This window comes from Vulpes vulpes, chromosome 13 (assembly GCF_048418805.1).
Source record: "Vulpes vulpes isolate BD-2025 chromosome 13, VulVul3, whole genome shotgun sequence".
Lineage (NCBI taxonomy): Eukaryota > Metazoa > Chordata > Mammalia > Carnivora > Canidae > Vulpes > Vulpes vulpes.
In genome coordinates, this window is record NC_132792.1 from 150,473,339 (window position 1) to 150,498,651 (window position 25,313).

General features: G+C 40.6%; 1 long non-coding RNA gene across 2 annotated transcripts in view; it reads right to left on the reverse strand.

Moving 5' to 3' along the window:
• Positions 1–345: 345 nt before the first annotated feature.
• Positions 346–25,313, reverse strand: part of LOC140595006 (uncharacterized) — a 29,880-nt gene continuing 4,912 nt past the window's right edge. For both annotated transcript variants that reach the window (XR_011996391.1, XR_011996392.1), the window contains one exon: positions 346–3,059. This is a non-coding gene — a long non-coding RNA (uncharacterized lncRNA). The remainder of the gene's footprint in view (positions 3,060–25,313) is intronic.

The window sequence follows — 25,313 nt, forward strand, 5'->3', positions numbered from 1 at the left end:
AAAAAAAAAATCCTCCGTATGCCCATCACCCAGGCTTGATAGTTATTAAGATTTTGCCATATTTGCTTTAATCTATTTTTTGGTAAAGTATTTTAACATAAATCCCAGACAGCATGACATCTCACCCCTGAACACTTCAGTATGCCCTGCAAAGGAATAAGGAAAGTTTCCTGTGTAACTCGAGTACAATATTGCCACTCCCAACAAAATGAACAGTAATTCCTTAATATCATCTAATATCTGGTCCGTATTCAAATTTCGCTAGCTATTCCCAACAAGTGATTTTGGCACTTTTGTTTCTCTGAGGATCAAATCAAGCCCCACACATTGACATGAAATTTATGATTTGTTTTATACGTGATCATATAGCATTTATTTAATTTCACAATGAAGAATGGCTTAAATAGAAAATATTTCTGGAACATTCGTGTTAATATGCCATAAGTAAATGTCGGCATGTAAATGAGAATAATTCTGCAAATTAGCCTGAGGATGCTCTGTACTCAGCTCCTTGTTATTTTCATTTGATTAAAATTCTTCCACAGCAACCAAGATTCTTTAATACCTTGAAAAAGAATGTCAAATATCGATAGTGACTATGTATCTAATTTGACTTTTCACTGGATGAAAATGCTCTCCGTGTCCATGGGCTTTATTTTCTGAGACATGCTTGCAAATAGCCAGCTAAAACCTCCTCTTTTCTTGCCATTTAGAAGCAAAACAGTAAAATGAATTCTCGTAGTAGGCAAAGAAAATAGTTTGTCTATTTTTTTGATGCCATTATTCAGCATGTAGTGAAATTTCAATCTGTCTTAATATTCCTATGGCTCCCCAACATAACACAATATGTTATTTCAAAATCTACTCATCGACAAATCATTTTTAGACAGTTATTTTAAATCAATTTAACGCCTTGCGTCACTTGTTAAATGGGGAAATTGGCATCTGTTTCTTCTTATGAAAGTTATTACATAGAGTATCGAATTAGCATTATTATATTTAGTCAGGTGCTAATCTAAAAATAAAAACATTGAACTAAAAATCATGACTTTATAGTACTCCAGGCGAAAATGACAGAATGATATATTTTTTTTAAGTTTCCAAAAATTCCCCAGAGTTGTTATATTCTTGAGAAAGGCATTCCCCAGCCAACAGAAGTTGGAGTGTTTTCTAGCATATTTGATTGCACTGCATTCTGGTTACAATTCCCTTGCTGGACCAAATGCAACATTCCCAAAGCCTTGCAGTCGGATTTGGAAGTTCTCCAGCCCGGTGTCCCCCTCCCAGCTAGGGTTTGGCGTGAGCAGAATTCCATTCCAGGGACAAGCTATTCTTCTCTGAGTAGCTGAGTGCTGACGTTTGTTTTTTGTTTTAAAGATTTTATTTATTTATTCATGAGAGACACACAGAGAGAGGCAGAGACACAGGCTCCTTGAAGGGATCCCAGTGCAGGGCTTGATCCCAGGACCACAGGATCACGACCTGAGTCAAAGGCAGCCGCTCAACCAGTGAACCACCCAGGTGACCCTGGGTATTGAAGTTAACAGCTTAGAAGCGACTTCTGGCCCCTGCTGGGGGCCGTGGGCCTCCGCTAGGCTCTGGCTTAGGGTCCAGGCTCCAGAACACAGGGCAGAGGAGGCCTAGTGGAGGTTAGCCTGTCCTTACTAGAAAAAGAAATCAAGGTGCTGGGCAAAGAAACTGCTCTGAAGTGCAAAGGGGACTGGAAAAAAATCCATATCTTATCCAAAGAAGCCAGCCTGATTATATCGATAAGGACAGAAATGGCCCTGTCTTCAAGAAAATTCCTTTGTTAACATTCAAATTGTCCTTTGCAGCGGACCCACATTATCTCAACATCATCTTGACCCTCCAGGGAGACGAGGACATGCATTCTGTTTTGTTTTCAGGTTATAAGCAAGTGGCCTGCCTGGGCCTGGAAGCCAGGGCTCCTTTCAGATGTTTCACTGCTTCTCAGCGTTCCAGATCCTTATCCCCCCTCAGAACCACCGCAGATCCTTACCCTTGTACTTATCACCCGGAGATGTAAATAGATGTGGTGTTTTCTATTCACTCCATCCCCCTCCAGGCCGTTCAGCTGCCTCCCACAGTTTGCGAAATCCTTCAGCTGCAGGAACCAGGTCTTTCATCTCTGGGTCTCTACCTCCGGGGCACAGAGTAGACACTTTACAAACATGCTTGATGGGTGGGAGCATATGGACACCAATCTGGAGTGGAGGAATGAATGAACCCTGGGACACAGATGGCGTATCCACATCAGTTATTGGATTAAGTTCCACGAGGCCAGGGGCCATGTCTGCTTTGAGTGTGTATCTCCCCAAAATGCACCTGCTACATTGTAAGAGGTAAATATACTTCCTAAGAATTCATTCATTTATTCATCAAGTGGTTACAGAGTGCCTCTATGTGTAGTAACCATAAAGGCGATGGGGCAAGGGTGTGGTTACCTGTAAGTGCTCCAGCTGGATAAAACAAAATCGAGCTTGTGGCTCTTCTCTGAATTACCCTGGAAGGCTTCCTGGAAGAGGTGGGATTTTTCTAATGGCACGTTGGTCAAAAATGACCCGAGTGTGTGTGGTCTCGAAAGGAACCTGGGTTGCTTTAATCCTTTATTTTGTTAGTGCCTTCCCTTGTGCAGTGTAGGTGCCGAGGGAGACACTTCTACTTAGCATTTTGACCTTACTAGAAGCAGGTTCTCTGTGAAGAGATAGAGATAGAAGGACTCCAGAAAGACTGTACTTTCCCTAGGTGCTCAGGTCTAGACCAGATAAACGCTTAAATTAATTCTTACTGGGATTCAGAAGATGATACAGAAGGAAAACAATAACCGGGAGGCTTTCCCTAAGGGCAGCCACAGAGTGCCGCATAATTCCAGTTACATCTGTCAGGGTCCTGAGATAGGGGTACCTGGATGATTCACCCTCTTTCTTCTGTGAAACCTTCTTGCTTTTGTCTGGAGGTGAGGGCTGAATGGTCTGCAGAAATGCTGGAGCAGGGCCGGGATGCTTGGAGGCTTCTGGTCTTTGGAGCAGGTATTTATCCTGGAACCGAGAGCAGGGGGTTAGGTGACAGCATGCACGCACCTCCCTTTGAGCAAATTCAATTTCAGAGCATCTGTACTTTTAAAAGGAACAGTTCTTGGCCTGACAAAATAATTCCCCATGAAGTTCCTTAAGGGGTAAGTACTGAAAACAGGATTTAGTTTACAAAGAACTAAAGTAGGGGCGCTTGGGTGGCTCAGTGGTTGAGCATCTGCCTTTGGCTCAGGGTGTGATCCCAGGATCCTGGGATTGAGTCCCGTATCAGGATCCTCTTAGGGAGCTTGCTTCTCCCTCTGCCTGTGTCTCTGCCTCTCTCTCCATGTCTCTCATGGATAAAATAGATAAAATCTTTAAAACAAAACAAAGAACTAACATACACTAAAAGCTTTTGCGGGGACTTATCTCTTGCCAGAAGATGTGTATATCTCCAGGCAGATTCATAGAATCCTACAACCAGAACAAATCTCCAGAGCTCAGCCTGGTCCTGATTCTTGCCTCCAAGAGAAACTGACTTCATCAATACTTATTGACACCCACAGTGTACAGAGCTCCACGCCAGGACTCCGAAGCACACTGCAGATTTATTACAATTTCCAAAATTGGAAGGTTTTCAACCTCTTGGAGACAAGAGTCTAGGGCAAAGCTGTTGTATTAACCAGGCGTTTTAGTTGCTGGTGAGAGAAAGATCAAATTGGCAGAAACACCAAAGGGTATTTTTGACTCCTGGGGTTGGCTTCATGGGTATGTGACCCATAAAGTCACACAGGGCCCCAAGCACAGAAACGCCCATACTTGGTTTAATGTTTGCTGTGGCTGTCTTGGAATTCCTTTTTTTTTTTTTTAAGATTATTTATTTATTTATTCGTGAGAGAAAGAGAGAGAGAGAGAGAGAAAGAGAGAGGCAGAGACACAAGCAGAGGGAGAAGCAGGCTCCATGCAGGGAGCCCCACGTGGGACTCGATCCAGGGTCTCCAGGATCACACCCTGGGCTGAAGGCTGCGCTAAACCGCTGAGCCACCCGGGCTGCCCTGTCTTGGAATTCTTAATAGCTTTTAAACAAGGGCCTCCAGATTTATTTTGGCACTTACGTGGCTGGCCTGATGGCACCCATAAATGGGAGTCCAGGGTTGTTACTGACCAAAGCAGCTCATGCAGTGGAATGCTCCCCCACCCCCACCCCGTCTCCTCGTCTCCTCTTCCCGTGCCCTCCCTCACCTCTTTCTCCTTCTGTTCTCTCTCACCCACTCCCTTCCCCTCTCTCCACCTCCTAGCTCTGCCTCCCTCTGTGTGGTGGTTTGCTTTTCTTCTAGTTGGTCACACTCCCTCTCTGCAGCCAAGGATGGCTGCTGGTGCTGCAGGCTGGCATGACCCCGGTTTGGCCCTCCCGACATCCATATTCCAATCTCAGAAAAAGGCCTTTTGGCAGAGCTTGGCTGGCCAGTCACCAAACCTTCTTTTTCTTTCTCCTGGGGTCACAACTAGATGGCATTCCAGCCTCCCCTGCCTCTGGAGGGGCCATGTGAATGAGTGTGACCAACAGAATGTGAGTAGATGTGAAAGGCCTGCTTCTGATCTGGCCCATAAAAACCTCTCCAAAGTGATTGTTCTATTCTTTCTCCATTTGCTGGCTGAACAGAGCAGACTCTGAGGCCCAGAGAGAGAATGGAGCCGCAGGATGAAAGGAGCCTGGGTCCCTGAATGGCTCCATGGAGGGCCACTGTGGACTTAGAGTGGATTACAAATACACATCTATTTGGTAAACCACTGAGATTTGGGGGTTCTCTTTGCAGATGCTATGGTTTCTGATCTGTACCAGACACATACTGTGATTGTCCTTACTTGAAATGCAAGCCAACCTTGGACCAGTTACTACTCTGGGGGGGCATGCGCCCATATAAGGGCCTGGGGTGCCACACTACAGCCCCACTAGGACCACAGGCAGCGAAGGAGGGAAGTGGGTGGAAAATACACATGATGGCCCCACCAAAAAACAGCTTCCAAAGTTTGCTCCAGCTCTGAATAAGAGAGCAACCTAAAATCTCAAAGGTTCCAAAGATGTATTCTTTGAAAATTTGAATAGCTTAGTATCAAAAATGATTCTCCCTATTATTGACTCTTGTAGTGTCCTCTCAGCTCTTTCAAAGAACTTAATTTTGCCCTCACTCCCATACTGAGGTAATTCACAGAGGCTCACCCCCTTTATTCTTGCTTCAAGGGCCACATATAAGACTCCAGCCGAAGAGCTCACGGATGGGAAAGTTAGGAAGTTCCCTTGACAGTCTGGCCTTCTGTTGCCATAGCAAGTTTCAGCAGTAGATGTCTATAGGAAAGGGTAAAGCAGCAACAGCTTCTCATAGTCCCCGAGATGAAGTCGTGCCCACCATTATCTGCTGAGGAACTTTTCATTTTGGTTGGTTTTCTCTCTGCCATTCCATCTGCTCTTAAAAGGTTTCCTATCTCTGACTCATGAACAGAGTTTGCTCTCCCTCGGGAGTTGGGGTGGGGGGAGTTTAACAGTGTGGATAAAATTGTTGGGACTTTGGGGCTGCTGGAAATTGTGGGTTATGGTTTTCACAAAATGGTTCTCCCACTTACATCTTTGCAAATCCTCCTCGAGGCTCCTGCTCCTCATCTATCAGATAAGCACAGCTATGCTGTCTATCTCCCAGGCTTGTGGTGAGGTTAAAATAAGATCAAATGCATTGCAAACTATAAAGGAACTTTCAAATTTGAGATCTGACAGTTGTTCGTGACAGTCTTCCTTTCAATTAGTATGGATAATGGAAAGTCGACGGGACACACTGAAGATCATTTGTCACCTTCCTTCCTCTGGGACATCCAGGCCCAGTTCTTTAATCATTGCTCTTGAACCTGATTGCCCTAATCTTTTAGATCTGTGGTTCCCAGGCTTGGCTGCACATTAGATCATCGGGGGAGCTTTTATTCCAGTGCCCAGCTGCACCCCAGATTCAATAAAGCAGAAACTCAGGATGGGTCTCCGGCATCAGGTTTTCTAAAACTCTCCAGGTTATTCCAATGTGCAGCCAAGGCTGAGAACCTGTGTTTTAGGTTACTCCTTTGGAGGAAGGTGTGTGTGTGTGTGTGTGTGTGTGTGTGTGTGTGTGTGTGTGTGTGTCAGGGAGAAACAACTCAGGAAATTCTCTGTTGTCACATCGGAATCTAATACATGCCTGAATAATTTCACCTCAATAGATGAATGCACTTTGGAGCTATTATACTGGCCTTACATTATGTTAGAGACAGATGATTGCAGGATTGTCCCATAGATGTTTTTCACTGCTTAGCCGTGTTCAGGAGATGCTTGGAGAAGAGATGAGATGTATCTTTTACAGAATGCTGAAAATATCATTTTATAGCCCCTGAAAAGATGGAAAGAATGATGGGTTCTGAGCTGGTTTGTATAAGCCTAGAAGAAGACAACTGGGTATGATGACAATTATCTGGCGTTTGTTGTAGGAACGATTCCTGAGGCTGTGAGTATGTAAGAGAGAGACCGAGACAGAGAGTTGGAATCCAGCAGGTGGAGGGGCTGGCAAGACCACGAGGCTGCTGGCAAAAATAAGACAGAGGGTGGAGGTGCCATCCCTGGTAACACCCTCATCCAGTGGGCACTGAAGCAGTCCTGGGAACCAAGCTAGGTCTCCTTTGCAGGACGTCCCATCCAGCGCCCTCTGGTGGTCACCAAAGGCTCGGCCAGAGAGTTGGTCTTGTGGGCTGTGTGGGTCCCCATGGGTGCGCCGCACATGGGTCTTCCCAGCCACAGCCTTCCCACTACAAGTCTGCGGGATGGTTCTTGGCCAAGGGCAGCAGCTGCTGCCGCTGCAACATCACATCCTCTCCTTTTGTGTGACCTGGGCCCAGTTTTTTCACATTGTTGAATCTCAGTTTTCTCATGTGAGTAATAATATTTACATGTCGCCGTTGTTGTAGGGCTTCACTGAGGTTAAGGCACAGAAAGCTCCTGGAGCCAGAAGGGGATGCTTTGAGCCCTCTCTCCATCCTCGGAGGCGTGCACTCTTGCCTCCTACCAGCTCTCACCTGCCCTGTGTGTCCTCAGTGGCCTGTCCCCATGGCGCAGGCTGTGTTTCCCCAGGCTCCATCCTGAGCACCTCCTTCCCATCTAACAGCACTTTTCTGTCCTGCGATCAATTTTTTTTTTAAATTGACCTCCACATTTAGCCTGGGAGGTGGATGAGGCAGCAGCACCATCTCCAGTGTGCCCAACATCAAAGAGCAAATCACTGGCAAGCCAAGCAAGGAAAGGACCTGCCATCTTGGGACACTGACTATGTGTGCCCAGCACGTGCTGAGCATGGTGTGTACATTTCCTCATTTTATCCACACCAACAATTCGGCAAAGCAGGTATTTTTTCATCCAGAGATGAAAAAGAGAAAGAGAGAGAAAGAGGCAGAGGTTTAGGTAGCTGGTGACTTTGATAAGATTGTAAAGAGAGTAACTGGTATACCAGAGCTTGAACCCCTTTTTCATCAGCTGCAAAGGCCTCCCCTCCTCTCCGGCAGTGACTTGTACTTAGTTCTCTGGATTCCTGGAAAACTGTTTCTCTTCTAATAAAATCCTATCCTCTAGGAACAGCCTAGAACACTCACAGCTGCCAAAAGCACAGTGCTGGGCGTTTCAGTAACACCTCCTCTTTGCTTAAAGACATTTCTGCTTAGGATAACTAATTGTCTAATGTGGAATAACCCAGATTATGTACTCTCATGACTCAGTCCTTCCGTGGCCAGAATCAGGTAATCCCCAGATAATTACCAGCTCCAGCTATTCTCACAAGAATGTTTCAAGGGAGGAGAAATGTAGAGTCACTCTTCTCTTTCTCTTTCCTGTTCACTTAGTTGGAAACAGTAGTTAGACCCGAAAATCTTTATTTTTAAATGTTTTTCAAGCGGTTCTATGATAAGCCAGGATTTTTAGACTTTAGGTCCTGATCTATTGAGTGCTTCATGAAATTCATGTATTGAACTATGACTAGGAATTTTTTTAAAAGATTTATTCAAAAAAAATAATAAAATAAAAGATTTATTCATTTTAGAGAAAGAGTGTTGAGTGGGGGTGGGGGAGGGGGTGTAGGGAGGGGCAAAGGGAGAGGGAGGAGAGAATCGCAAGCAGACTCCCCTCTGAGCACAAAGTCTGACAAGGGGCTCCATCCCAGGACCCTGAGATCATGACCTGAGCTGAAATCAAGAGCTGGGTGCTTGGGGCCTCTGGGTGGCTCAGCGGTTGAGCGGCTGCCTTTGCCTCAGGGCAGGATCCCGGAGTCTCAGGATTGAGTCCCACATCCGGCTGCCTGCCGCATGGAGCCTACTTCTCCCTCTGCCTGTGTCTCTGCCTCTCTCTCTCTCTATCTCATGAATAAATAAATAAAATCTTAAAAAAAAAAAAAAAGAGTTAGGCCACTTAACCAACTGAACCCACTTGGGTGCCATGGATTATGACTAGGAATTTTTATTTTATTTTATTTTTTAAATTATTTTTTATTTTTTTATGGTATTACATAATGTTATATAAGATTCCATCATAGCCGACTGGAGTGAGATTTTCCTGCTGGCTTTGGAAAAGTAAGCTCCAGTGTTGTGGGAAGCAAGGCCTGATATCGTCACATGGCAGGGACCTGCGAGTTGCTCAGAGCAGTTTCTGGCCAACAGCTAGCCACAAATCGGGATGGTGGTGCTACAATCCAAGGTACTGCATTCTGCCAACGACCAGTACCCTTGGACCAGTACCCAGGACCCCCGAGCCTCAGATGAATTTCCACCCCTAGCCAACAGCTTAATTTTAGCCTTATGAGACCTTGTGCAAAGGCCCTGAAGATCCCATCTGAACTCAGACTCCTGACCCATAGAAACTGATATAAATGGGAATTGTGTAAAGCTGCTATGGTTGTGGTTTTTTTGTTACACAGTAATGGGAAACTAATACATATGACCACTTATATCTGCTTCTGTGTTCAATCTGTTGTGATAAGTTGTTTTAACTGGAGTATCTGAAGAAAATCCAGCCTCACACAGTTATACACTTAGAGAAAGGAAAAGTATGTTAATGGTTTTTTTAGATCCTGCTGGGAGAGGGAAATGGGAATTATTGTTTAATAGACACAGAAATTCAGTAGGGGATGATGAAAAGTTCTGAAGATGTAATGGGTGATGGTTGCACAACAATATGAATCCCACTCAACTGTACACTTTAAAAGTGGTTAAAATGGTAAATTTTATTTTATGTGCATTTTACCACAATTTTAAAAAATAATTTACTGACAATTCAGAGATCAAAACAGAGCTAGCTGCAATGTGGAATCTGAAATCCTATCAATGATTTTCATACTCTGTTACACTGGAATTCATTAGTCAAACTTGCACTTTTTTTTAATTTATTTTATTTTTTTAACTTTTTTTTTTGCACTTTTTTTTTGAAGATTTTATTTATTTATTCATGAGAGACACAGAGAGAGAGAGAGGCAGCGACACAGGCAGAGGGAGAAGTAGGCTCCCTGCAGGGAGCCCGATGCGGGACTCGATCCCAGGACCACAGGATCACGCCCTGAGCCAAAGGCAGACACTCAACCAGAGTCACCCAGGTGCCCAACCTTGAACTTTAAATGACTTTTACCTTTTCATGATTTTGTAACATCATGCATTGATTATCTGAAAAATATTGGTCTACTAAATTATGCAGATCTTCTAAAAGTTAACTCACTTAATTATACAATATAAAAGATGCATATTCATTAACATCACTAATAATCTCATCAGAAAAGTCACTAAGTTTGGGAAAGCTGTTAAATTCATGATGTAAGAAAAAGGAGGAAAATGAGTACTGGATAAAAATTTACCAAAATTTTGATTTTTTCTTAAGAGCTCAACTTCTATCATTGGCAACAAATACAGTACTATTCACGATGTACTCTTAGGTAGAGATTTAAAAAATAAAGCAGGAGGGCTACCTGGATGGCTGTCAGTTGAGTGTCTGCCTTTGGCTCAGGTCATGATCTCAGGGTCCTGAGATTGAGCCCCACGTCTGGATCCCTGCTCAGCCAGGAGCCTGGTTCTCCCTCTCCCTCTGCCTGCCGCTCCCGCTGCGTGTGCTCTCTCTCTCTATCCAATAAGTAAATAAAATATTTCTTAAAATGATAATAAAGAAGGAAAAGGGGACACAGGAACCAGCAGGTCAGGTAATCGAAATTTTTTGGTTGTATTTTCCAAAGATGGTCACAGCCATATCACCTTTGACAATGGGTTCTTGTCACATCCCATCAAGAAATGGAATCTAATTCCCCTCCCCTTAAAAGTAGGCTGACCATAATGACTTGCTTGATCAATAAGAACAAGGCAAAAGTGACACCTGAAATTTCCACAGGTAGGTCATAGCAAGCCTTACAGCTTCTGCCTGAAATGCTGACTCTTGGAACACCCTCGTGGGAACTCAGCCACCAAGCTTGAAAGCTCAAATCTCCTGGTGAGGGCACATGTTGCTCTACAGCCCCAGAAGAGCTCCCAGGTGCCAGTTAGCTTCAACTACCAGCCACAGGAGGGAGCCCTCGTAGTTATCCAGGCCTGGAGTGCCTTCAGATGACTACAGCCCCCTCTGATATCTGACTACAGCCCCATGAAAGACCCCAAGTTAAAACTGCCCAACTGAGTCCAGTCAACCCACAGAACTACATAAGAATTGTTTAAAATCATTAAAGCTTAAGTGACTTGGTCCATCAGTCTCTGCTGATAAGGCAATGGAGAGAAAACACTTGGCGACTCGGGTCTCCTGATTGCAGTTCATAATTTTCTCTACTAGAAATATATTTCAAAAGTCTCTTTTTATATTCTTTCCATTAAAACTACATCTTGATTCTCTGAAAATTTGTTACGTGATTCTTTTTTTTTTTTTAAAGATTTTATTTATTTATTTATTTATTAGAGACACAGAGAGAGAGAGGCAGAGACACAGGCAGAGGGAGAAGCAGGCTCCATGCTGGGAGCCCGACATGGGACTCGAACCTGGGCCTCCAGGATCAGGCCCTGGGCTGAAGGCGGCGCTAAAACGCTGAGCCACCCGGGCTGCCCTGTTACGATTCTTTCAGTAAATTTAGACAGCTGGACAACATGACAGTTGTTCCTTGAACACCCTTGGGTTAGGGGCACCAACCCCTGTGCAGTTGAAAACCTGTGTATAACTGCTGAGTCCCCCAAAACTTAACTACAAATAGCCTACATTGACCAGAACCCTTACTGACAGCATAAACAGTTGATTCATACATATTTTGTATTAATACAAATGTACATAATACAGTATATATACTGTATTCTGACAATACAGAAAGCTAGAGAAAAGAAAATGTTATTAACATTATAAGAAAGAGAAAATACATGTATAGTGCTTTATTGTATTTATATATTAAAAAATCCACTTGCAAGTAGACCCACCTATGTTGTTCAAGTGTCAACAGTATAGTTCTCAAAAGTGAGGTTGTTAAAAATAATTTGACCCATTATAAACACTATCCATATGGGCAAACAGACCAGAAGCCAGGAAAGAATGCAGACCTCCATCTAGTCACACCACTTCTATATTTTCTCCTCCGGGGAACATGTTCACCATTTTAATTAATCTACACTTTTCTTAAAAAAGTTTTGAAATAATGTTAATGTCTAATGCCTATATTGTATTTTGTGCTTTTGAAGAGACCGTGGGTATCCCATCATTATGAATATTAGTTTTCCTGGAAAAAGAAAAAGAAAACAGCCCATTTTTAAACTAAAATGCCTTTGTTTCTTCAGTAAATTAAAAGTTAAGGAAAAAAAAACAAACAAACAAACCTTGTGTCCTCTGCTGGTACCATACAGAAATGCCATCACTTGTAATATAAGGAAATAACTTTCTTAATATACAAATACTCACCAAGACAATATAGGAGGGGAATGATGATAGTCATGTGTTAAAATCTCTCTGTAATCAAAGAACTATGTTTAAGTACAGTCCTATTATGATTTTGCTTTGAGTTAATATCACTGGAGAAAAACTCTTTAAGAAATTGCATTCAGTAAAAATAACAACTTACCTCAACTTCTAATTCAAAACAATAACTTCTGACAGGAGATCCTTTTTTAATTTTTTTAAGAGCTTATTTATTTATTCATGAGAGACACAGAGAGAGGCAGAGACATGGGCAGAGGGAGAAGCAGGCTCCTGCAAGGAGCCTGATGTGGGACTCAATCCTGAATCCCAGGATCACCCCCTGAGCCGAAGGCAGATGCTCAACCACTGAGCCACCCAGGCGTCCCAACAGGAGATCCTTTTGAGAACAACTGTCCAGTACATAGATTGGATGTACATTCATCCATAGACTCAAGTGAGCCAAAACCCAACAGTGTGTAAAACCATGAGAAGCAATGTGAAAGGGTGACCTGGGGAGCTGCTTTCTTCCTTCTTATTTTATTATATATATTATCAAAAATATACATAAGCATAGGTATTCTTCTCTCCACTACCACTATTTCCATACATGGTGACATATTTTACCCACTGATCTGTGACTTAATAACTTGAAGGCCATTCCTAATCAGTAAGAAAAGGATTCCTTAATATTTTTTTTTATGATTGCAATGTGTCCAATTGTAAGGCTATCTCAGGATCCCCAAGACCTCTCTCACTTCTGACATTGATTGCAAATTTAGTGATTCCCAGCACTGGTGTGTGACAATATGCATACTAGGACTGCTAGGTGTTTGGGCTCCCGCTGCATGTGTATTTGATATAATTTATTAATGTTTATTTTATGGCTTTTGGGTTTTGTGACATATGTAGAAAGGTTTTTCTCTCTGATGAGAGGCATGAACAGAAAAATGTTTACCTTTAGCCTAGAATGCTGACCTACAGCCTGCGTAATGTCAGTAAGGATCAAATATGTGTTGGTTGCTACATTCTTTAAGGGTCTCATGACTGCCTGTATATCTCACCAATAGTTAATACAGAACTGAATGATAAGCAGGAGAGGAGTCTTGCAAAAGTAGTTTTACAAGTAGACAAAGAAATTTGAAGAAACTTTTATAATCTTGTATCCTGCATGCCCCTTTTCCTTTGGTTACTAAGTATACAACCACCAGCCTGTACAGAAAGTGCAGCTCTTTCTGCCCACAGGTCTGTCCCCATGCTATTTAAATAAACTTACAAAACTGCAGCATTATATCTCAAGAATTATTTCTTGATGGTTGCTTTCTATATGACCCCACATCCCTCTTCATCTGTGATTATTATTTTAAAAAAATCTCCCAGTGGTTTCTTGCAATTCCTGTATGGTTTCTTTCCTTTGCACTTAGATCTTTCGACCAGTTGGAGCCTACCCGAATATAAGGTTAAAGTATGAACCAAGCTTTATTTTTTTTTCTAGGTAGCCAGTTTTATCAACACTATTTCTTAAATAAGCCAACTTTTTTTCCCCCTACTGATTGGAAATGACTCATTTATCATATATCAAATCTGTCTATATTTTTTTCCTGTGCTAGTTCACTGATCTGTCCTTCTAAACATGTGCCAATTTTTTTTCTCAGGTATAGAGGTAAAAGTGACAAAATCATGAAGTATTTAAAGTGTACAATGTGGGGCGCCAGGTTGACTCAGTTGGTTAAGCCTCTGACTCTTGATTTCGTCTCAGCACTGTGAGATCAAGCCCCATGTTGGGGCTCCAAGCTCAGAGGGGTGTCTGGTTAGGATTCTCTCTCTTCTTCTCCCTCTACACCTATTCTCTCCCTCTCTCTCCAAAACACATGAATAAAAAAATAAAGTATACAGTGATTATTTGATATATGTATACATGTGAAAAGACTCCCCCCCCATGTGCATGCTCTCTCTCAAAAAAATAAGTAAAATCTTAAAAAAAGAGAAAGAATTGGAAGTTTTAGCTCTAACATTAAAAATCATTTTATTGATCAAAGTATTTGAGGGATTAGAATAATTAATATTGATTTTTGAAATTAACTTTATTATGGTGTTTGGAAAAATCTTGCAAGATAAAAAAAACAGATACAATGAATTATTTAATTATATCACAATATTATAAATATGTGGCTTTTAAGAACCCATTGAGAGGAAAATAATCCTGTGAGCTCTACAGAATCCAATTTCTAGCTAATCTAGAAAGCATAGGCACTATGCTTAGTAGGAGCTACATGAACGTGGCTATTAAACAGTTTATTGGGAAAAATAAAAAATGAATCATTTTTATGAGAAATTAGAAAAGGAGACTGCTAGCCTGCCATTGTATTAAGCACCCATGTTGTAAGGGGCAAGCATTTCCTGACTGGAAGTGACAGTTCTCTACGTGATTCTTTTGTATTATCCAGCTTGGGGGTTTCTAGGTTTCTTGAATCTGTAGTTGATAGCTTTCATGTGTTTTGGAAAACTTTGGGTCATTATTCCCTTCAAATCTTGCTTCTTCCTAATTCTCTCTTCTCCCCTTAGATACTAATTGCATGCTAGATTTCTTCAGTGTCTCACATGTTTCTGATGCTCTCCTCTGTATCTTCGATTCTTTTTTCTTTCTCCTGACTTGACCACAGTTTGCTAATTCTGTCTTCCATTGTGTTTAATCTGCTGGAAAATCTATATAAATCATTTATTTTAGATAATGCACTTTTTATTCCAAAATTTCCAATTATTTTTATAGTTTAGAAATCTCTTTTTGAACTTACTAATCACAATAATGTAAAATTTCTTGTTTATTAGATAACTCCAGTATCTAGATTATCTATAAGACTCTTATTTTTTAATCTTTTTTTTTTGACAGAGATAGCAAGAAAGCACAAAGAGGGGGAGCAGCAGGCAGAGGGAGAGGGAGAGGGAGAAGCAGGCTCCCCGCTGAGCAAGGAACCCCATGCAGGGTTCGATCCCAGAACCCCAAGATCATGACCTGAGCCAAAAGCAGACGCCCAACCAACTGAACCACCCAGGTGCCCCTTCAATCTTGTTTTTAAGTTATGTCAGAATATTTAGTCATTTTAAAAGAATTTTCGGTTAGGTATTTGTATTACCAAATTCTAGAGACTCTAAGTGGTGTTATTGCCCTCTTAAGATGATTTATCCTTCTTTCACTTAGCAAATTGAATGATGGATGATCATCTAAGCCTGGGGCACCTAGCTGTCTCAGTCCTAGAGCATGTAATACTTGATTTCAGGGTTTTAAGCTCAAGCCCCATGTTGAGTACAGAGACTACTTAAAAATAAAATCTTAAAAAATAAAACAAAATAAATTTAACCAGGAGGTTTCTTTTTTTCTTTTTTCTTTTTTTTTATTCATGAGAGATCCAGAGAGAAAGAGGCAGAGACACAGGCAGAGGGAGAAGCAGGCTCCATGCAGGGAGCCCGACGTGGGACTCGATCCCGGGACTCCAGGATCATGCCCTGGGCGAAAGGCAAGTGCTAAACCGCTGAGCCACCCAGGCTGCCCAACCAGGAGGTTTCTTAAGAGGAAACCACAGTTCTGTAAGGCTCAATCAATCTCTAATTCATAGAGGTTTTCAATAGAGAGCCTATTGTATTCTCTACCCCCTGATAAGTCCCAAACTCTAACCTTAGTATCAATTCACCTTTCCATAGTTCTTTCCTTTCTAGAACCTTATTCCTTCCAGTTCTCATTGCCTTAGCAGCTCTGCACTTACTTTAAACAAATAATTTCTTCATTTAACTAACTGTTTATGGTGAAAGCACTGGTTTGTTGCTAACTACTCATCTCACTGGAAGCAGAGGTCAGTGAAGGAAATTTATTTCTGGCATAAACTCACAACCTCAAACCGAGTAGTAAGGATCCATCCATATTTTTCCTGGAAGTGAGTAGAAGAGGTACTCCAGTAAGATAAGGGAGAAAACAAAGGAGGAGGAAACCAGAGAATCCAGAAAACAGGTGATCAAACCCAAGAGAGAAAGGTACAGGAAATTCCCAGAATGAAGATGAAAGGATTCTAACATCACAGCTGCTTGGGAAGCCAAGAGAACAGTAATTCCAGATAGAGTATGTTAAAAGGATCCAGCAGAGGAATCCCCAAATGAAATTAACAGTATGTAATTATGTTTGAACATTTTTTTTCTTTTAAAGATTTTATTTATTTATGAGAGACAGAGAGAGAGAGAGAGAGAGAGAGATGCAGAGACACAGGCAGAGGGAGAAGCAGGCTCCTGGAGCCTGACATGGGACTTGATCTGGGGTCTCCAGGATCACACCCTGGGCTGAAGGTGGCGCTAAACCACTCAGCCACCTGGGCTGCACTGTTTGAACATTTTGAAAGGGAATATAAACGACTATTTTACATCACAAACACATAAAATGGAACAAATCTTTTAAAAGATAATTAACAAAACAAAAAGCTGTGCTAGAAGGAAACCATTATATGGTTCAACGGTATACAACATTTGTGAAGTAAAAATAATGAAATTATTGAATAGTGAGATCATCAAAGTTATAATAATGGAATCTTAGAAGTATGGGAGGAAAGAAGTAGATGCGTAGGAGGGGAGTGGTTTTTGAAAAAGTAGATAAATTTCTATCTTCCATGCAGCCTAAAACTGAAAAATGGAGAAATGAAGACATCGTTTATTTTTTTTTTTTTTAAAGATTTTGATTATTCATGAGAGACACAGAGAGAAAGGCAGAGACACAGGCAGAGGAAGAAGCAGGCTCCCCACAGGGAGCCCAATGTGGGACTTGATCCTAGGACCCCAGGATCACGCCCTGAGCCAAAGGCAGAGGCTCAACCACTGAGCCACCTAAGCATCCCTGTTTTTTTTTTTTTTTTTAATATTTTATTTATTTATTTGAGAGAGAGCAAGCAAAAGAGAGCATGAGCAGGGGGCAGGGAGGAATAGAAAGGAGAGGGGAAAGCAGGCTCCCCACTGAGCAGGGAGCCTGATGTAGGTCCCTGGATCTGAGCTGAAGGCAGATGCTCAACTGACCCATCCAGGCACCCTGAAGAAGTTGTTTAAAAGTCATTTAAAGATTCAGAGATAGATATCAAAACATACCACTAAAAGAGATTGATGTGACTACCTCTGAAATTGCAGGAAATCATTTTGAAACCACCAATCAGTATGAAGGGACAATAATAACAAAGACTCAGAAAGTTTACCTCCCAGACATGTATTTTGAAAAAGTTATTTGACAATATACTCTAATAGTTGAGGTAGGAAACCAAGAGAGAGGAAGACCTAGATCTCGTAAACAATGATCCAATCCAGAAGACCAGTGAGAGGAAATCCCAGGGTGATAGTTATCTATCAGGTTTTGGAGGAACAAAATGTTCTGGTTTACAAGTCAGGCAAGATCACCTCCAAGGAAATGGTATGATCAAAAGAATGTAACAACTTTTTATTATGGTGAAATTACATTTTTTTGTGAATAATAAAAAATAATTGGTAAAACTAGAAACTCTAAGGAAAAAAACTGCACAAGAAAATCATGGTTCAAATATAAAGCAATATTAAGACACAGCAAGGTTTAAAGCAACCAATAGAATATAAATATACTTGATGCTGTGACTAAAAACATTCAAAAACCAGTCTCTCTTGAGGGACTCAGTAATCATGTTAGACCCATGAAAGGGGAGTGTAATCTTAGCATGTGACTTACCACTGCAATAGCAATATTTATATAGCATTCTAATTTGAATGCTGATTATTGGTTTTCAACCTTTAAAGTGAATCTATGGGCCAAAAAAAAAAAAAGCTAGTTTTGGTTGTAGTTCAGACTATAAATGTTAACTACTTAAAATATTAATTTAAAAAGATAGTAGAGGATGCCTGGGTGGCTCAGTAGGCTAAGCATCTGCCTTCATCTCAGGTCATGATCTCAAGGTCCTGGGATTGAGCCCCCCTGGGGCTCCCTGTCCAGTGGGGAGTCTGCTTCTCCTTCTCCCTCTACTGCTCCCTCTGCTTATGCTCTCTTGCTTTCTCTCTCTCTTGCTCCCGCTCTCAAATAAAATAAATACAATCTTAAAAAAAAAAAAAAAAGACAGTAGGGAGAAAAGATGGAGGAAAGTGTAGGAGTATCTACAGAAAAAAAGAGTGAAATAACTAACTATAGTTGATGGCACAAGAAGTAGAATTGCAAGTCTAAGATTAGTGATGCCAAATTAGAAAAAGAAAAACTAATTACAATACAAGTAACAAACACAAACAGGATAAGGTAGGTGAGACAAAGGAAAAATTTAAAGTGAACTAACTAATCAATAGATATTGCCTGGAGTTGAATGTGAAGAACACTTGTTTTATTCTACTTTGATTCCAGTATCTGGCTCTCCCTTCTATGTTTGGTGAATATTCCTCTGCATGCCTCCTGCCATCAATGCTGAAAGGCCAACACTTGCTTTCCCAGTTTACTATGCAGGTGGGACATGGCCATGTGATCCAGGTTCAGTCAACCACTCCTAGGAGCTAGTGACACAAAGAAGCAGAGATACTGAAGAATCCATCTTGCAGTCGAGGCAGAAATACCCAGCGTCTAGTGGCAGCAGTGGCAGTGATGGCAGTGGGGCATCGGTGACCCCCAGCAATGCAAACTGAGGTGCTGGTGTGATCTTACCAGGCTGGGCTGTGTGGCAGGCCTTTGCCTATGATTCTAGCTGCCAAGTTTTTACTTTGTTCCTATCTATATTCAGAGATTCATTCTCAGGGTTACTTGGCATTTCTGTGAGTTACTCAATATCCTTTCAATATATCCCTCTCCTGTTTACATAAGCCAGGGTCTGTTTCCTTTGCTTACAACTAGGAACTCTGATTAGCCCACTAATCAATCTAGAAATAGGAGTGTGAGCATATTACTTAAGAATCAGAAACCCGAATGTCAACAGTGGTTAGCACATGCGATTCCTTTAGCTTGCAATAAATCCTCCTGAATTCTGCGTCCCTGGCTTTGTCTGGAAAATGCCTGCTCATCCTCTACTTATCAGTTTAGATATCCTTTCCTCTCTAAAGCCTTCCTTGTCCTCTTACACATGCATACCAGGTCAGAGCATTAATTTGCATTGTAGTGGACTAGTTGTCTTTATTGCCCAACATAATCAAAATTCTTGGCTGAAGGGACTATATCATATTTACCACCATGCCTGGCACATCGTGGGTATTCTCAATGAAATGTGTTACTAAACCAAAGTTGTGGAGGAGTTTTAATGAATTTTAAAAAAATTATCCAGCTTATAAATAAATGGAAAAACTTTAAGAGGACGATAAACATACCTTCTTCACTACTTGAATCCGTTGGCTTCCTTAAGATAAGGAGGAAGAAGAAAACACATTGTCTTTTGAAGAATAGGATGCTGATGATCTATGTTAGGATCAGTGGTGCCTTGGGTTTTGCTTTGCTTTTTTTCTTCTGTTTGTGTTGAACTTGATTGGTACAAAATGAAACACGATTATCCTCTCAAATGTCAACAAGTGAAGAGAAACAAAGTAATCTCTAAAACACATATCAAAGTACTCAAAAGTCTTAAACCAAATAAAATTCCTATCTGTTTCTGCTCATCCAGGCATTTTCAGGACTTGTGTAGACTTCTTCTTCTTCTTTTTTTTAAGATGTTATTTATTTATTTGAGACAGAGAGAGAGCGTGCATGAGCAAGGAGGAGGGGCAGAGGTAAAGGGAGAAGCAGACTCCTTGTTGATCAAGAAATCAGATGTGGTGCTTGATCCCAGGACCCTGAGATCATGACCTGAGGCAAAAGCAGATTAACAGACTGAGCCACCCAGGTGTCTCCCTGGTTGCACTTCACATCTATAAAACCTGTCTTCCATGTCTATAAAACCAAACTATTGACAAATTATTAGAGAATTTAAAAAGCAAAATGAAGTTTTTGGGAACAAAAGATATGGAAACTATGTTTTAAATTCTGAATAGAAAGAGGGTCACATATTAGTTACTCACAAATGTTTTATATTCCTATTACATGGTAACCTCTTGTGCACCTAATTTGAACTTCATCTGTCATCACATCAAAATTTCTATAACCCTGGTAAAAATCTCATGCAGATTTAATCAGACTGAGCACCCTGTTTCAGCTGAACTTTGCTTTGTAGTCTAAAAGAACAAGATTTCAGTAGTGACGTGGTGATACTCTTGGATCACATTATGTCAAACTGGTTTTCTTCATTGATAAAGGGAAACACTAATCTCCACAGACTGGATTGTATCTTTCCAAAATTCATTTATCGAGACTCTAACCCTCAACGTAACTGTATTTAGAGATAGTATCTTTAGGAGATAATTAAAGTTCAATGAAGTCATAGGAGTAGAGCCCTGATCTGATAGGATTGGTAGCCCTACAAGAAGAAAGGGAGAGCTCTCTGTCCTCCCCATATACCACAAAGAAAAGGCCATGTGAGGGTGTGAGGGTGCAGCAAGAAGGTGGCCATCTGCAAGCCAGGAAAAGAGTTCTCACTGGAAACCAAACACTGCTGAAACCTTGATCGTGGACTTTCTGGTCTCCAGAACTGTGGGAAAAGAAATTCCTGTTGTTTAAGCCACATAGTCTATGGTATTTTGTTATGGCAGGCCGAGCAGAGCAATGGACCAGCCAAGGAGAGCTGCGATTTGGGTTCCCCTTCATAGCTGAGATCATTTCCCTGGTACCTGCGACATAACATTCCTTATCTCAGTCTGGGGATTCACTTTTTACCTCCCACACTTATAGACAGTCCACCTTAGGGCTTAATCCTGAATCTTTTGATTGTTCCTCTCTATTCACTACTTCATTGGTACCTGAACTTTAGTACACATAGGAAATACCAAGGAGCTTGTTAAAAAACAAATTCCTATGCTCTACACACAGAAATCTTCATTTAGACTATCTGGAGTGAGACCTGTAGTGATTCAAGAAACCTTGAGACCACACTCTGGAAAACACTGCTGCTTTTTTTTTTTTAGAAATCTTACATTGTCATATAATTTCGATGAATATATTACTCCTCTAGCCCTTTTATTTGTCCAGGTCTCCAATCTTTCATCTCTGTTCAATAAACTTTATTAAACATCTTAATAATCATTAAAACATCTATTATCACTTGCATTTTAAAGTAAAACCAAACTCTTCGGGACACTTAGTCATTTTGGTAGATAAAACCGTGTTTCTCATAGTTCATACAGTCATACAGCAAATTTACTTAAGTCTCTGATCCAGTACTGAAAATACGGTGGTGAACAAAACAGACAATAAATTCTGCATTGACAGAGCTTACATTCTAGTTTTGGGAGAAGAAGAAAAACACAAAGCAATTTTTTTAAAATTTTTTTTAAAAATTTTTATTTATTTATGATAGTCACAGAGAGAGAGAAGCAGAGACACAAGCAGAGGGAGAAGCAGGCTCCATGCACCGGGAGCCTGATGTGGGACTTGATCCCGGGTCTCCAGGATCGCGCCCTGGGCCAAAGGCAGGCGCCAAACCACTGCGCCACCCAGGGATCCCCCACAAAGCAATTTTTAAAAGATTTTATTTATTTTATGGAGAGAGAGAGAGCACAAGCAGGGAGAAGCAGGATCCCCCATTGAGGAGCCAGACATAGAGCTCCATCTCAGGATCCCAGGATCATGACCTGAGCTGAAGACAGACAACTAACCTACTGAGCCAACCAGGTGCCCCTTAAAACAATTTCTAATGATAAATGTTATGAAGAAAATAAACAAATTGATAATGCCCTGGCAGATAGGAAGTGTCTACCTCTAAGGAGGTGACACTTGACCTGAGATTTGAAAGATGCAAATCAGCCAACCATGTGAACACTTTAGGAAAGAACTTTCAGGCAGATGGAACATAAGTTCAATGGTCTTGAGACAGGAAGAAGTTCACCATATTTGATTTCAGAAAGGTGGTAGTTAAGCCGCAAGCACAGTAGTCAAAGGGGGAGTGGTATGAAATGAGGTAACAAGTAAGCAAGGACCAGACAATGTAAAACTATAAAACCAGCTTCATGTTTAAAGACTTGGGATTTCATCCTAAGTATAGTGGGAAGCAACTGGGTAGTTTTAAGCAGGGAGTGTCAAAGTCTGATTTGTATTTTTAAAAAGCCATATGGCTGTGTTTTGTGGGGAAGAGATTGTATAAGGGTAAAAGCAGAAGTAGAGAATCCAGTTAGTTGGTTCCTACAGTATTTTGGGTAAGAGATTCAAGTGGTTTGGATTAGGGCAGAGCTTCTCAACTCTGTCCCTGATGCCATTTGGGGTTGCATCATTATTCTTTGTTGTGAAGAGTTTTCATATGCATATAGGATATTTAACTACATTTCTGGCCTCTATCGATTAGATTCCAAGTTGCTTTTTTTTTTTTTTTTTTAGGAAAATGAGAGAAAAATAAAAAATTACAGAGAATAAACCCAAGTGGCCTATGAGAATAATAACAATTTCAGAAAGAAGATAAAATGGAGGAGAGGAAACAAAAAATTGGAAAATGTGTCGGAGCTGAACAAAAAAGAACTCTCTAAATTCAAAGAACCTACTAACTGCTAAAAAAGATAAAATTTAAAAAATCTCTATGCCTGGATACATCATGGTGAAATTTTCAAGAGGCATTATCAAATGCTTCCAAGAGAAAAAAATGATTACAAAGACAGATTTAGACTAGCATCAGTGTTTTTATCAACACTGAATGCTAGGATATATTGAACAAGATCTTCAGAGTTCTCAGGGCAAACTATTTTAAACCTAGAATTCTATATTCAGCTAAGTTATCAGAAAACAGGTGGGCAAAATCAAGTCTTGCAGAGATTCAGAAGGTTTATTTTACACACCTTTTCTGAGCAGTTACTTGAGTATTTACTTCAGCAAAATGAGACTGAACAGCAAGGAAGCAGAAGGATACAAATTTGTGGAAAACCCTAGAGGTTCAAAAAGAAAAGTAAAATCTCAGGAAAAAGCTGTGCAAAGGACTAAAAAGGAATTGGCCCAATTTAGAAGAAAATACTGATGGGTCCCAGTAAATATGTTGCTGAGAATTAGTTAATACTAGCAACGTTTTTCAAGAAACATGACTCTAGACCTCAAGAAAAATATAACCCAAGTGTGTAACTAGGACTTGCAGTGAGCAGTAGTTACAAAGTTACAATAATATAAATGTTCTTTTTCTTGGTTTTCAACTTTTAAATTCCGTCCATAGAAGGAAATATGGCTATTTTCATCAGAGCTACAGAATAAAAAGTAATTTATCCAATTACAATGCCACAAATATTAAGTTACAACTTACAAAACAGGGAAGGAAAAAGGGGAAAAAATGTAGAGGGAAAGGTAAGAGTACTGATATCCTCTTACAAAGTAAGAAATATTGATGAGATTTGTGGGGATAAGAAATATGTGATTAAATATATTGTTTAAGATTATAAAAGCAAGTAAGCAATAGAGGAAATTATTTATTCATAAGAGACACAGAGAGAGAGGCAGAGAGAAAAGCAGGCTCCCCGTGGGGAGCCTGATGCAGGACTCGATCCCAGGACCCTGGGATCACAATCTGAGCCAAAGGCAGAGGCTCAACCACTGAGCCACCCAGGTGCCCAAGGGTAGGATTTTAAAAGAGATCCTACACCAACTAGAGCATTTAACTTAAAAAATACTTTTAAATTTGCATACAGTAAAAATTTGTGTGCACAGTACTATGAGTTTTAACATATGCATAAATTCTTATAACCGAATACATAACAGGGTAAGTGTACAGAACAATTCCAATATCTCAAAAATTCCTTCATGCTACCCATTTGCAGTCAGATCCTCTCTGTACTTTTAACCCCTAGCAATCACTGGTATGTTCTCTGTCCCTTTACTTTTGCCTTTTCCCGAATGTCATATAAATGGAATCCTACAATATGTAACCATTTGAAATCAGTTTCCTTTGCTTCATAAATACATTTGAGTCATTACATATTATCAGTCTAATTCCTTTCTTTTCCTTCCTTTCCTTTCCTTTCCTTTCCTTTCCTTTCCTTTCCTTTCCTTCCTTTCTTCCTTTCTTTCTTTTAGAGAGAGAGAGCACATGTGGGGTGGGGAGGAGTGGCAGAGGGAGAGGGAGAGAGAGAATCTTAAGGAGGCTCTACGCTCAGCATAGAGACCAATGTGGGGCTTGATCTCACAACCGTGAGGTCATGATCTGAGCTGAAATCACAAGTTTCCAGGCTTACCTGGCTTAACCAGCGGAGCCACCCACATGCACCCTTTTATTTTGAAAACTAGTCCACTGTATGAATGAACCAGTGTTTATCCATTCACTCCCTGAAGGGCATTTAGTTCATGTAGTTTTTCTTGTTTAGTCTGCTAATATAGTGAGTTACACTGATTTTCAGATATTGAGTCAGCTTTGCTCTGGGACATTTGGAACAATTATTAATAGTGCTGCTATAAACATTAATATACAGGGACGTCTGGGTGGCTCAGTGGTTGAGCATCTGCCTTTGGCTCAGGGCAGGATCTTGGGTCTTGGGATCGAGTCCCACATTGGGCTCCCCACACAAAGCCTGCTTCTCCCTCTCCCGTGTCTTTGTCTCTGTGTGTCTCTCATGAATAAATAAAATCTTTTAAAAATTTATATACACATTTTTGCGTTAATCTTTGCTTTCATTTCTCTGAGATAAACATATAAAAGGGGAATTTCTGTATTACATGGCAAATGTATGTTTACCTTTATTATAAGAAACTCAACAGCTGTTCTCCAGAGTGGCTGTACTACTTTGCACCTCCATAGCAATGTATGAATGTCCCAGTTTCTCCACATCTTTTCTGGCAGTTAGTATTGTTATTTTTTTATTTTATCCATTCTAATGGTGTGTACGATTTCTTGTGGTTTTAATTTTCATTTCCCTAATGATTAATGATGCTGAATATCTTCATGTGCCTATTTGCCATCCATCTTCTTTAGTGAAGTGTCTGTTCAAACCTGGCCCTTTTTCATTGAGTTGTTTTCTAGTTAGGTTTTGAAAATTCTTTAAATATTCCAGATACAAGTCTTTGTTATATATATACCTTGTCTTTCATTCTCTTTGTAATCTCCTTCTTGTAGCAAAGATTTTAATTTTGGAAAAGTCCAATCTAACAAATTTTCCCTTTATAGACAGTGCTTTTGGTGTTGTATTTAAGAACTCTTTGCCTAATCCAAAGTCTCAAAGAAAAATTTCTCCTGTTTTCCTTAAGAGTTTCATATTTTTAGCTCTTACTTTTAGGTCTATGATTCATTTTGAGTTCATTTCTATAGGTGATATGGGATGTAGGTCAA